Source organism: Hyperolius riggenbachi, chromosome 10, assembly GCF_040937935.1.
Source record: "Hyperolius riggenbachi isolate aHypRig1 chromosome 10, aHypRig1.pri, whole genome shotgun sequence".
NCBI classification, from domain to species: Eukaryota; Metazoa; Chordata; class Amphibia; order Anura; family Hyperoliidae; genus Hyperolius; species Hyperolius riggenbachi.
This window is the reverse complement of record NC_090655.1, coordinates 259,242,585-259,257,095: the sequence shown is the minus strand read 5'-3', so window position 1 is coordinate 259,257,095 and position 14,511 is coordinate 259,242,585. Positions and strand designations below refer to the sequence as shown.

The following is a 14,511-nucleotide window of genomic DNA, read 5'->3' as shown; positions in this document are numbered from 1 at the left end:
CTCCTACTCTACTCAGGTGTCCAGAACTTAGCTTATATATATGATTTTCGGTGATACTGCAGATCATCAATAATCTGGTATATATCTGTATTCCCAGTGATACTGCAGATCACCGGTAATCAGATCCTCTCTGTATTACACCGATCGTTACAGAATGCCAGACCAAATACAAAATGGACGCAAACACTGATCGTCTGGGTGTACTTGCCGCTTCGGTGGACAACATCAATCAAGTACTGGGCACCCACAGAACTCTTATTGATGCCCTATCAGGGTCTGTACAACCCTCCAGACATCAGTGGATCATGTGCGATCCCCTTCTAGCTCTGACATACGTATGCCGGTACCTGAAAGGTTTTCTGGCCACAGATCTGACTTCCGAAATTTTAGGAGTAGAGTGTTGTCCTATTTTGAGTTGAGACCCCAGTCTTCAGGAACTGAGAATTAAAACCTTATTATCAGGCGATTCTCAGACATGGGCGTACAGTTTGCCCACCGGGGACACAGCCCTTACCTCTGTAGAGGAATTTTTTAAAGCCATGGCAGTAATTTACGACGACCCGGACCTTGCCTCGACCTCTGAGCGGAGGCTCAAGCTTTTGCGGCAAGGCAAAGGTCCGGTCGAAGATTATGCGGCTGAATTTAGAAGGTGGTCAGTTACAGCTAGGTGGGACACCTGTGCCCTGTTGGATTGTTTTCTGTCAGGCTTATCTGATGAGGTCTCCGATCTGATGCTGAGTCAGCCCGAGCCCAAAACAGTCGATAAGGCCATTTCATCGGCCATTCGAATCGACCGCAGGCTACGCCATCAGAGACAGACCAGGGGCAGTCATCGTGTCAGGTTGACATCTTACGCTGCACCTCCCGCTGCACCCCTAGTGACTCCATCTCCTCCTGTCTCATCTTCTCCGGTCCTGCCTCCACCCGAGCCGATGCAGATTGGTCGGTCAAAACTGACCCAGGTGGAGCGAAGACGGAGAATGACTGAACAACTGTGTCTGTATTGCGCTGAAGGGGGGCATAGAGTACGAATCTGTCCTAATAAGCCGGGAAACGCTACCGCCTAGGAGTTGTAGGGGGTAACACCCTAGGCACCCGACTCGTACCCCTAGAAGAAAAACGGTTGCTTTTTCCCTGTACAGTTACATGGGAAGATAAGACCGAGGACACGGAAGCCTTTATTGATTCAGGCTCCGCGGCTAATTTTATGGATTTTGAGTTCCCTAAAAAATTGGGTATTCAGCTCACAGCGGTGGAACCACCCATTCAGGTTACGGCAGTGGATGATTCTCCTCTGCAGAGGAATCATCCGCTGTCCCAGACACCAGAGGTAGGAATCACTGTGGGGGTTTTGCATTGGGAAAAATTACAGTTTTTTGTATTACATATGACTACATCCACCATTATACTTGGCATGCCATGGCTACACCTTCATTCTCATTGGGCCACCGGTAAATTAATTTCCTGGTCAGATCATTGTTTTCAGCAATGTTTAGGAAGGGTGACTTTGGGCCAAACCAGGATTCAGGTGGAGGGGGTTCCTGAGCAGACAAGTTACCCCCACATCGCCCTTTCGACTGTCCCATCGATCTCCATTCAGGTTGTATGCCCCCCCGGGGCCATTTGTACAATTTATCTGGGCCCGAAAAATTGGCCATGCAAAAATACATACGTGAAAATTTGGCCAAGGGTTTCATTCGCCCGTCCCGGTCGCCTGCTGGGGCAGGTTTCTTTTTTGTTAAGAAAAAAGACGGAGGCCTGCGGCCCTGCATTGATTACTGGGGCCTGAATAAGATTACGGTGAAGAATCGCTATCCGCTGCCCCTGATAGACGACTTATTCACACAGATCACCAACGCTAAGATCTTTTCGAAGTTAGACTTACGGGGCGCGTACAACCTGATACGAATAAGAAAGGGCGATGAGTGGAAAACGGCCTTTAATACGCCCGACGGGCATTACGAATACCTGGTGATGCCCTTCGGGTTATGTAATGCCCCAGCCGTTTTCCAGGAGCTCATCAATGAGGTCTTCAGGGAGGTGTTGGGGAGATTCGTTCTAGTATATCTAGATGATATACTTATTTTCTCCAACAACCTCTCTGAGCATAGGACCCATGTAAGATTTGTGTTGGACAAACTGAGGTGGAACTCACTTTACGCTAAACTGGAGAAATGTATCTTCGAAGTAACATCTGTCACCTTTCTGGTATACATTATCTCCACCTCAGGCCTGTCTATGGACCCTGCCAAAGTTTCCGCGGTTCTGGAATGGCTGCAGCCGGTTGGGTTGAAGTCTCTTCAGTGGTTTTTAGGCTTTGCGAACTACTATAGAAGGTTCATTAAAGGGTACTCCACAGTCATTGCACCCCTCACCAGTCTCACCAAAAAAGGGGCAGATACTACTCATTGGCCTCCTGAAGCTCTACAAGCATTCTCCACCCTGAAAGCTCTATTTTGCTCTGCACCTATCCTTAGACACGTGGACACTTCATTCCCCTTTGATGTTGAGGTAGACGCCTCAGAGGTCGGGGTGGGGGCTGTGCTGTCTCAGCGGTCAGGCTTGCAGGGTGGAATGCACCCATGTGCGTACTTCTCTCATAGGTTCTCCCCAGCAGAGAGAAACTACGATATAGGCAACAGGGAGCTCCTGGCCATTAAATTGGCTTTTGAAGAATGGCGACATTGGTTAGAGGGAGCAGAACATATGATCACGGTTTACACTGATCACAAGAACCTGGAATACATCGAGGGGGCTAAGAGGTTGAGCCCCCGTCAGGCTCAATGGTCATTATTTTTCTCTCGATTCAGATTTATTATTACTTATACTCCAGGTAGCAAGAATGTTAAGGCGGATGCTTTGTCCAGGTGCTTTGAGCCAGAGACAGCACAGCCCTCCGTCCCAGAGACTATTGTTCCACAGAAATTGGTGCTGGCTGCAACTGAGACTTGGGAAGACTGGAAGGAGACTTTAAGTCCCTTTCAGCAGGACATCCCGGAAGGGAAGCCTGAAGGGGTTATGTTCATTCCTCTGCCTTTCTGTCTCCAGATCTTAGAGATGTTCCATGCGCACAAGAATGCTGGACATCCTGGGGCATCCAGAACACAATATCTTGTGGCCAGGTGTGCCTGGTGGCCTTCCTTGTCAGCAGATTGCAAGGAGTTTGTTAGGGAGTGTGCAATATGTGCAAAAAGCAAGCCCTCCCGGCTGGCACCTGTCGGTACCTTGCAGCCTTTGCCCGCCCCGAGTGAACCGTGGACCCACTTGTCCATGGATTTTGTGGGTGAGCTTCCCAGGTCTTAAGGCATATCGGTCATTTGGGTGGTAGTCGACCGCTTCAGCAAGATGGTCCATTTCGTGCCCTTGAAAGGACTCCCCTCGGCCCAGGAATTGGCCGACTTGTTCATCGTCCACGTTTTCCGGCTGCATGGCATTCCGGAAAACATAGTGTCAGATCGGGGAGTCCAATTCGTCCCTAGATTCTGGAGGGCATTTTGCCACCAAATGGGCATGAAGCTGTCATTCTCATCGGGCTACCACCCACAGACCAATGGGCAGACTGAACGGATCAATCAGTCATTGGAGCAGTTCTTGAGATGTTACGTTGTGGAGGCGCACGCAGAATGACTGGGTAAAATTTCTGCCCTTCGCAGAATTTGCACAGAATAATTTGAAGAGTTCTTCTGGTTTTTCTCCGTTCCAGGTAGTGACAGGGAGATCACCCAAATTCTCCCCTTTGCCAGTAGCCTCCACTCCGTTTCCAACTCTGGAGGCCTGGCAGAGGTAATTTAAAGACATTTGGTGGATGGTGAGAAATAATTTGGAAAGGGCATTTCAGAGTCAAAAGAGTCAAGCTGACAAGAGACGTTCTTTAGAGTGGAGGTTCCAACCAGGAGACTTGGTTTGGGTGTCCACACGTCACTTGACCCTGAGACAACCCTCAGACAAGCTTGGTCCCAGATTTGTGGGTCCATTCCCGGTAGCTAAAAAGATCAACAACGTTACTTATACCGTTGATCTTCCCGCCAGCATGCGTGGGGTAAGGTCCTTTCACGTGTCCCTGCTCAAGCCAGCGGTCCATGTGGGTCCCACTCCTCCTGTGATGGTGGATAGTCAACCTGAGTATGAAGTAGAGAAAATTTTGGACTCACGTATAGTGCAGAACTCAGTACAATATCTAGTGCACTGGAAGGGGTATGGTATTGAGGAAAGAATGTGGGTACCTGAGGGCCGCATGCATGCTGATAATTTGAAGAGGGAGTTCCACACTTTAAGTCAGCGGGAGGCGGCTCTTTCCACGCATGGCATGGCTGAACGTGGAAAAAAAGCGCGCATGGGCCTGTTGCGAACAGTCTGACCCAGCGCGGGGAGGCCGCCTCCGGTGCTGATGACGGTGTGACCAACCCTGCGCACAGGTCAGCGAGCACATTGCAAGACAATACTGGTGTGACTGGGACTTATAGTCTACCAAGGTTCAGAATGACGCGCATGCGCGCAGAGAGGCAGAACTTATATGGCAGTCAGAAAAGGGTCAGCTGACCAAGCCGGTCAGCTGACCACCCTGCTTCTTTTCATTGGTCCAGCACTTAGGGAGGTGCTGGAGAGTGTTTTAGTATATATACTGCTGGCTGTTCAGTTGCTGGTTGTCTGGCGTTGCGATCACTACGTGGTAGCACTCAGACCTGAGTCAGATCCTAAAGTGTGCCGGGACCAGCTGGAGCTGTAACCCTACACTTAGCTAGATTCTGTTGATAGTCTAAAGTACTAGTTTGATTGTGATTATCTGTTATGACCTTTTGCTTGCCTATTCTTCTGAACTCTGATCCTGTACCTTGCTATTCTGATACTCTGTTGCCGAAGCCCGGCTCGCCCTAAGACTCTGCATCTGCCTCCTGATTCTGTACCTCGATATTTCTGATACCCTGTTGCTGAACCCTGCTTGTTTATTAGACCCCGCATCTGCCTTCTGAATCTGTACTGTATCTGTCTGTTTGGTTACGACCTGGCTTGTCCGACCTCGAGAACCGACCTTACTGTTAGAGGCGGTTCCCAGTCCTGGTAGTGACACTCCCTCCTGAGTGTCACTCTCGGTTTGTCCTTCCTACTCTCAGCCTGACTCCTCCTCCCGGGAGAGTCCAGGTCTTCGGAAGGAATTTGTGCAGTACTCCTTTCTGCTCTGAGGCCTAGTCCTCTAAGTATTACAGTTGCAGCAAACACTCCTACTCTATTCAGGTGTCCAGAGGTTAGCTTATGTATCTGATTGTCGGTGATACTGCAAATCATCAATAATCTGGTATATATCTGTATTCCCAGTGATACTGCAGATCACCGGTAATCAGATCCTCTCTGTGTTACATCGATCGTTACACTGTTATTGCCTGATGAAGTTTGTACCCCACGAAACGTGTTGCACTTTATTTGGAATATCCAATAAAATTGTTTTGACTGAAAATCCACAGTCGTATGTATGTTGTGCTTGGAGGAGGTAAGTCCACCACTGCCTCCTCTATTACCAAGATGGGTTTTTAAGTTTTTAGTGTTTATTATCCTGTTGGCGCTTCTGTTATCCTATTATCTTTAAAGTTCTTGTAGTACTTTGTTTCTCTGCTTTACTCTGCGAAAAAAGGACATTAAAAAAAACAGAAACATCTCAATAATGAAGCGAATGAATTGTGGGGGAACTTTTCACTTTTATAAAAATCTTTAATATTTTGAAAACTAGAACAAATAGAAGGGGGCTTTTTGCAGCACAAACCCGGCACTAACCAACCATCCCTTTGTCATGCCTGTGCGTTGCTGTAGGGGGGCCGGGTGATGCCATCGTCTGGAAAAAAATAATTGCTGTGATCTTCAAAACAAAGCAGCACATGGCCTCATTTTTTTCAGCCCAGTATAGCTTATTTATGACAATTGTAGGAGGGGTGTTTTGCATCAACTCAGAATTATTTGCATGTCATTGACCATTCCTTCAAACCTGCAATGTTACAGAGAGCTCTGGCTATAAACACATATATTACAGTAAATCTGATTGATGCAGGTAATAGTACATCTTACATTACATGCAGAGGAACAGAACACGTCACACTGTGGGAACAATATACAGCTGATATTCAGCACATTATCCAGAGGAATAACTTTATTAGCAGCTTTAATCACAGAAGAGATACTTGGAGATGCATCAGATTTCCATTCTAATAGGAGTTATTTTGTTACATAACACAGTAGGCCTGAACGATTTTGGGAAAAGATTGAATCACACGATTTCTGTCAGAAATTGCGATTTCGATTAGATTCACGATTTTCTTCAAATCAAGCTTTATCACTAATTTAACAATGTGCACAGTAACTAAGGAACAGCTAAGGAATAGCACCTTAGTTTCACAGTATCCCCACTGCAGCTTTGCAGAATGCAGAAAGAACACCAGTCAGTCACACAGCAGTCATCATCACGCTGACACACTGTGCAGCGTAGCAGAGGCTTGAATGACAGGAGTTTGGGCGGAGTCTGCTGCCCATGTTAGTTTGATTGGCATGTGGGCGGAGTCTGCTGCCCGCCTAGCAAATGATGTTTAAGCACAGGGGAGGAGGGAGTTGCCTAGTGAGAGCCAGTCTGCTGCCCATCACACCACTTAAGTGACACAAATCACAAAAGGTGATTGTCAACAATCAGAAGACTCAGCCTGCCACCTCCCCAGCTTATGATGTGGAGGTCTGGGTGGGAGCGAGGAGTGAGACGTGGGGACAGAGTGTGAGAGCAGATGTGGGCGGAGTCAGCCGCTCGTAATACAAGGTGATTGACAGCCTTGTGGGCGGGGTCTGCCGCACGCCCAGCTAATGCTCCGGAGATGTTGGGAGGAGTGAGCCGCACGAGTGAGAGCCTGTGGGCGGCGACTGTTTGCCGCCCACTGCACTGATTGGCTACACACTCGGCGGAAGTTAGGGGAGAGAGTGAGCCAGCTGCACTCGGAAAACGAGTGACGAACGCTGGTGCTGAGCCGCCGCAAACCGCCGCTAAACAGACTGGGACAGTGGACTGCTGGCCTGAATGCAGAGGGGGTAAAAATCGTTGCCATGGCGATCACGAAATCGTCATTTCCGTGATCGCGATTTCGATCGAAAAACGATTTATCGTTCAGCCCTAGAACCGTTTCCAGCAACAGCTTCCCACATTTGTCTATAGCAGCAGTGAATGTTCATCCTACTCACTGATAGGTGGCCGGATTCCTCTCTCCCCCACTCCCTCCTTCCCGCCCTGCAGTCCTGAGTGGGCGATTTACGGGAGTCAAAACTCACTTATCGCCGATTCCATTATCATGTATCCAAGGCAACTGTATCATCAAGACGTTCCAGCGTGTAATACGTTGTCATGTGAAGAGTGTCACGTGACACCGTTGCCATGGAGATGTGGTGCTGGATTTGCCGAGTTTTGAACAGGGCTGTGGAGTCGGTACAAAAAAATACTCCGACTCCTCAGGCTAGGATTCCACCGACTCCTCGACTTCTCTTATTTGCATATTACAATCTTGATGATTGAAAGTATGTAACATAAAATGCATCTATTAACTGCCAACGCTTTGGAATTTTAAAAGACAACTGAACTGAGAGGGATATGGAGGCTGCCATATGTATTCCCTTTTAAACAATACCAGTTACCTGGCTATCCAGCTGATCTTCTGCCTCTAATACCTTTAGTCATAGACTTAGGCCTTGTTCACATCATATACACTTCCGTGCGCATTTGGAAGCGTGTATGACGTGGTAACATGCAAGAACAGCAGAAGGGTATAGACAGCCCTTCTGCCGTTCACACCAAATGCGCTGTGCAGCAGTACGATGCGCTATGATGCGCTTGCGTACTGCTGCATGCATTCTGCCCGCAAGCGCAGAGCTGACCCATTCACTGTCAATGGATGGGATAAGCAATGCAGCGGGTAGCAGCGCAGATGGCGTGCGATCATACACGTTGTGTTCCGATCGCACGACCATCTGCGCTGCATAGATGTGAACGAGGCCAAAAACTAGTCCTTGGTAAGAGTACTTGTAGAAGGTACAGACAGGAACAAAGAACATCTATCAGGCCCTAGGCAATGTAACTGTGGGTACATGTAAGAGTGATGTGCAGGTACTCTGCAGGGGAATGAGGAGATTCTTCCTCTATTACACAGTCTTCATGCTTAATCTGAACATGGATCAGGCCCTAGCCAAAGTGACTGTGGGGACATGTAAGAGTGATGTGCAGGTACTCTGCAGGGGAATGAGGGGATTCTTCCTACATTACACATTCTTCATGTACCATCTGAACCAGCTTTATGGGTGATAGACAACACCTCTGTGATCAATGTGCAACAACATTCTCAGTGGATTCCTTGCAGCTCTGTGGAGAGGGCATATGTAGAGTATAGTACTACTGTGCAACTTAACGTAAACCTGAGACAGATGAACGTTTTATACATGCCTGGGGCTTCCTCCAGCCCCCTTCAAGCTAATCAGTCCCTCTCTGTCCTCCTCCGCCACCTGGATCTTTTGCTATGGTTCCCGGTACTTGAGACAGTTGGGCGTAATGTGCATGCACACACTCTGCCGCCAGGAACGTACTACACCTGCGAAGCACTATTGCGCAGATGCACAAAGGACAGCACTGTCCGGCCGGCTGAGGGTCACACTGTAGTCACTTCCTGTCTGAGTCAGGACTGAGTCAGACACTTACATACCTGATATTTAACTCTTTCAGGCAGAGAAAGAAAAAAAGGAACAAAGCAAAGCTATTTGTGTGCTAGGCACTATATATACACATGTCTATCTCATCATGTCACGTCACTTCGGGTATCCTTTAAACAAATTTCATATAAAAAAATGATTACTCTTTTATAATGTACCACGATACATATTAAAATATGAATGTCAGTTTGTAAAATAGCTCAGTTGGATGTTGCAATAGTGACTAGAGAAGGTCATTCAGAAGGGAATAATTCTGAGTTGATGCAGAAGTACGTTAATTTAGCATGAAAAGGTATAAAGCTTATAAATGGCCCAATCATTTCCTGCAAAGGTCCACAAAGGGGGTAAGAGGCACCCAGGAGTGTATAAAAAGGAGTAAAAACAAAGTGGAAAAAGGGATTTATACATACTGTATATGAATTTGTTGATATTGAGGTAAGCCTCTTCCCTCTTTTTCTCTTTGATTTGCTCTTTACTCAGTTTTATACACTCCTCTAACCCCCTTTGTACTTGTTTCTCTCCTTGGAAGGGCTAAGTCTGGTCACCACATGGCAGAGGTCACATGTCACAGGACCTTACTGCTGTTTTTTAACCACTTCACCACTGAGGGGTTTTACCCCCTGACCACCAGAGCAATTTTCACCTTTCAGCGCTCCTTCCATTCATTCGTCTATAACTTTATTATTACTTATCCCAATGAAATGAACTATATCTAGTTTTTTTCACCACCAATTAGGCTTTCTTTAGGTGGGACATTATGCCAAGAATTATTTTATTCTAAATGTGTTTTAATGGGGAAATAGGAAAAAATGTGGGAAAAAATTATTATTTTTCAGTTTTCGCCCATTATAGTTTTTTAAATAAAGCATGCTACTGTAATTAAAACCCATGAAATGTATTAACCCATTTGTCCCGGTTATAAAACCATTTAAATTATGTCCCTATCACAATATTTGGCGACAATATTTTATTTGGAAATAAAGGTGCATTTTTTTCAGTTTTGCGTCCATCCCTAATTACAAGCCCATAGTTTATAAAGTAACAGTGTTATACCCTCTTGACATAAATATTTAAAAAGTTCAGTCCCTAAGGTAACTATTTATGTTTTTTTTTTTTATTGTATTTTTTTTTTTTTTTTAATTACAAAAAAAAAATAAAAATTGGGGAGTGTGGGAGGTAATGAGTTAATTTATTGTGTAAATGTAATGTTTGTATATGTAAAATGCTTTTAGGGTGTAGTTTACTATTTGGCCACAAGATGGCCACAGAGTGTTTGTTTACATGCGACCTGTAAGCGTCCGGAAGGACGCTTACAGGAAGCAGTAGGAGGCTGGGAGACGCACAATGATCTCGCTGTTTCTGAAAGAAGCAGCAGATCATTGCGGGGGCTAGATCAACGAACGGGAATGGATTTTCCCGTTCATTGATCTCCGGGCGAGCGGGCAGCGGCGTGCATGAGCGGCGGGAGCACGGACAGCGGCGGTAGCGCGGAAGGTACGGATTTCTCCGTCCCTGGTTTTTTAGGAGGGAAAAAAGGGGCGGAGAAATTCGTACCGCTGGGGGTAAAGTGGTTAAAGTGGATCCGAGGAGATCTTTTTACTCATTGCATAATTGTGTTCCTTCCTATTGTTTATAGAGCATTCCTCAAGCCAGATACTTTTTTGTTTTTGTTTTAATACTCTAATTCCCTATAAACTAAATAAACCACGCCCACAGGTTTTCAGAGATCCTTGGCAGTAGCAAGGGCTCATGGGAGCTCAGTCTGGGCAGGAGGAGGTGTTACTAGCCAGAGATTTAAGAGGCAGAGGGGAGGAGGGAGGAGGGGGGATTAGGTTTTTTTTTCACAGGCTGAGTGCTCAAGATACAGATAAGCCTGCCTCTGTGTAATGTTTACAAACAACATGGCTGCTGTTATTGTATCACAGGAAGAAATAATCATTTTCCATTAAAGCTGTTTGCAGCTATATTTGCTGTGTAAACCATCTAAACTTTAGATAAGATATGCAGACAAGTTACTTTTCATAGTTAGTTTTTCATCTTGGATCTGCTTTAAGAGTATGACCATCACCCCCCTCTCTGGGTACCCCGAGTGGAGTCGGGTTTGTGCCTCTCCCACCTGCTTCCAGTGGTTGGCGGCTCCCTGTGCAGCTTCCCTTTGTGAGTGTTAATTTCACCTAATTTCCATCTTTCTATACTTTGTGAGCTAGTGCCTCATTTAGGCTCCCGTTGTGTTTACTTCCCAGGGTGCATTGCTCACCCTTCCACACAGTCCTGCAAAGGTGGAAATTGATTGGTCCATTTTCAAGCTGCATACATTTGCATATAAAATGTGCATAATCCTGCAGCAACACAGAATTATTTGCATCTCATTGACAATCCCGACCAGTGACACAGCTACTCGTTGGGCTTTATTCTTACCACAGAGATGCTATCACATTTATAGTAAAGGATTTGTAATACAATACAAACAAAACGTTACAGTGATTTGCAAATAATAATAATGAAACATCCATCATACTATATCATATAAACATTATACACACAAGTTTCTTCTATAGATCAGCTGGATGTACATCCCACATAGAAACAGAGGTTAGAACATTTTACACATAAGCCAGGCCGGGTTTTGGATGGAAATAAAATGATAAGTCTAGCGACAGAGGTTTTGTTCACCACCATAACAGAGAGAGTTGTCTGTTGTTGTGAGTGTCACTACATAAAAGCTTCATATAAGCAGTACTGTACTTCCCATAGGCAAAGCCAACAGACATCAGATGGTACAGAAATTGTTATTCTATGTAGATAGGTGGCTATTAAAACAAACTCTGACTGAGATATTCTTCCATATGGGGAACACCTGCAGTGCCAGGAGGGCTGGTCCCCTATGGGAGATTTGTATCCGATATCTTCAGAATGGTAGTGTGGCGTTAGATTGTAGCTGTAGGCTAATTTTGGAAGTTAGCTAATTTTGAGGATGGCCTTTTATGGTAGAGGTTATACCTCGTTAAGTTGTATATGAAGAGGGAACAACTAATGGGAAATAGAAAAAGAACACACACACACAAAAACACCTCTAAATCATATGATCGCATTCAGGGTAGTAAAGAGAACAAAACAGAGGAATTAACCAAAAAATTATAGATACCTTGATGAAAGAAAAAGATGGGGTGGAGGAAATAAGTAGGTTTTTTTGTGTAAGTAATTTTTATTGAATTTTGCACATGAATAAACAGTTTATCAATAGCTAAACAAGGGTTCATGTATGAAAAGCTTATACAATATCCATAACAGGTTTTTAACAGTTTTTTTTTAACAAGGATTTAAACATACTTGAAATAGAATACAGAATTAACTTCTGTCCTAAACAGTGGGACAGACTGAGACAAGAAGCAATGTATAGTGTACCGATGATGACGCAGGGTGAGCCTCTCATGGGAGAAGTGAGGGTTTCACTATACGATGATCATAAGAAAGGAGGATATGTCAGCTCGTGGTTGATATTGATGTAGGGAAAAGATTATGGATATTCGATCCAGAGAACGTATCATGAGTATCAAAAATGTGGGATCTTTGTTTGATTTAGTGATTTTATAATTAGGTTACAGAGGTCCCGGACTACACTAGTTAATAGTGACTGGGACTTGTAACTCATAGGGTGGTCAGGCAGAATAGTGGAAGGGGGGGGGGGGGTGTAGGAGAAGGGAGGGAAGGCAGAGGGGCAGCACTTCTGGTGAGGTAATTTATGATAAAGAAAAGTTACCTACTAATAATACTTGGTCTAGATGTCCATGGATATATAGTTGGGCTATGTGATAGTTAGGTGTTTAAGATGATTGGGGTAGGCCCTTGTAAAATTGTTATAATAGTAGGAGGGAAGCCCAGTCAAAGTCCCATTTACTTTTTAATAGGTTTTGGTTTTCTTTGATTCTAAGGAGGCACTCCATTTTCAGATTTTGGGGAAATAAGTAGTTAACCAGTTCACCCCCAAGGGTTTTTACTCTAACGGACCAGAGCAATTTTCACTTGTCAGTGCTCCTCCCTTTTATTCCCTAATAACTTTATTACTACTTATCACAAGAAAATGATCTATACCTCGTTTTTTTCGCCACTAATTAGGCTTTCTGTGGGTAGTACATTTTGCTAAGAATTTTTTTATTCTAAATGCGTTTTAATGAAGAAAAAAACAAAAAAATGAAAAAAAATAATTATTTCTCAGTTTTAAGCCATTATAGTTTTAAAATTAAACGTTCTCCTGTGGATAAAACAAACACATTTTATTTGCCCAGTTGTCCCGATTATTAAACCGTTTAAATGATGTCCCTATCACAATGTATGGCGACAATATATTATTTTAAAATATAGGTGTTATTTTTCTGTTTTGTTTTTTTTTGCCCCTATATAATAAATTAAAATTAATTTTCCCCCATAAAATACAGATTAAAAAAGCTGAGTCCCTAAGGCAACTATTTATTTATTTATTTTAAGCAGATTTTTTTTTAGGAGTGTTTTTTTTGGGGAGGGGGGGGGGGGGAGGGTTGTAAGTGTAATTTTATTAATTTTATTAATAGTGTGTATGTACTTGCATATGTATGTGCTTTGTATGTGTAATATACTTTTTGGCTACAAGATGGCGCTAGTGAACACTCTCCCGTATAGGAAGTGATCCCTTTTTTTTTTTTTTTTTTACACTTTATTAAACTTAAACAGTTTCCACCCAGCACGGGAACCTGACGGAAACGGCGGCGGTAGCGGCGCGCACACGTGCGGAGCGGCGGTGGGAACGCGCAACGTATTAAAACGTCATGTTGCCATTAACAGGCAAAAGCATGATTTTTCAATACGCTAGGTTGCCGTTAAATGGTTAAAACAAAGATTAGATCCACATTTGTGGTAGTTTAGAATGCAGAGATAATATTATATATAAAAGATTCCAGTGTACACATCACACATACAGTCAGTTACATATATGTATCTGGTGTTAAAAATATGGTTACTGTTTAATGCTGAAGCAAAAGTAACTTGTTGTTTGATTGGTTTATTGTTTCATTTTTGTGGACTAAGCACAGCTATTACTGTATATTTCAGATTTTTTGTGAGCTATCTGCGAAATTGAATAATTTAATAACATTATTTCTTTTAATTAACCACTTAAGTACCAGCAGCCTCTGCCCCCTGAAGGACCAGAGACCGCTGGTACAATACCGACCGGTATCGCCGCGCATATCCGCCGCACGCCAGCATCCTCCTGACATCCACTCTGTGGTCTCTATGACGGCAGAGTTATGTGAGCAGGTTAGGAGCTGCTTTCATTGTCTATCAATGTAAGCTTATGGGAGTGGCTTACATTGACAGACACGGCCAGGAGCCAATGAAATTGGCTCCTGACCAGCTTACATGGCTCTGCCGTCATAGAGACAGGCAGAGCCAGTGAGCTGCAGTGAGAGACGTCGGGTTTCAGCCGTGAGATCGGCGTAGAGCGACGAAAATGGCAGATGTGCATTGCAGCGGTTATTGAAATCTACGCCCTGCCAGCCAGGTAACCACCAAAACAGGGCGTAGACTTCAATCATTGTGGCCCTTAAGTAGTTAAAGTATCCATTTATTAGGAGTCAGAGTCAGTGCATTTGTGGACAACTCCGACTCCAGGTACTAAAAAACTGCTCCGACTCTACAGCCGTGCTGCTGGGAATACATCTGACTAATAATACCTTATCTTTTCCTGCTCCCATATTTATACTGTAGTATTATCATGTAAAATAGTAGCCAATCTTCCTCTGTGAGGGCGTAACAATA

At 44.5% G+C, this 14,511-nt stretch overlaps 1 protein-coding gene across 1 annotated transcript in view; it reads right to left on the bottom strand.

Moving 5' to 3' along the window:
• The window catches only part of LOC137537130 (zinc finger protein 84-like), a gene marked incomplete at its 5' end in the record, with an annotated part of 58,653 nt that overhangs the window by 42,975 nt on the left and 1,167 nt on the right, over positions 1-14,511 (bottom strand). The window lies entirely within an intron of this gene.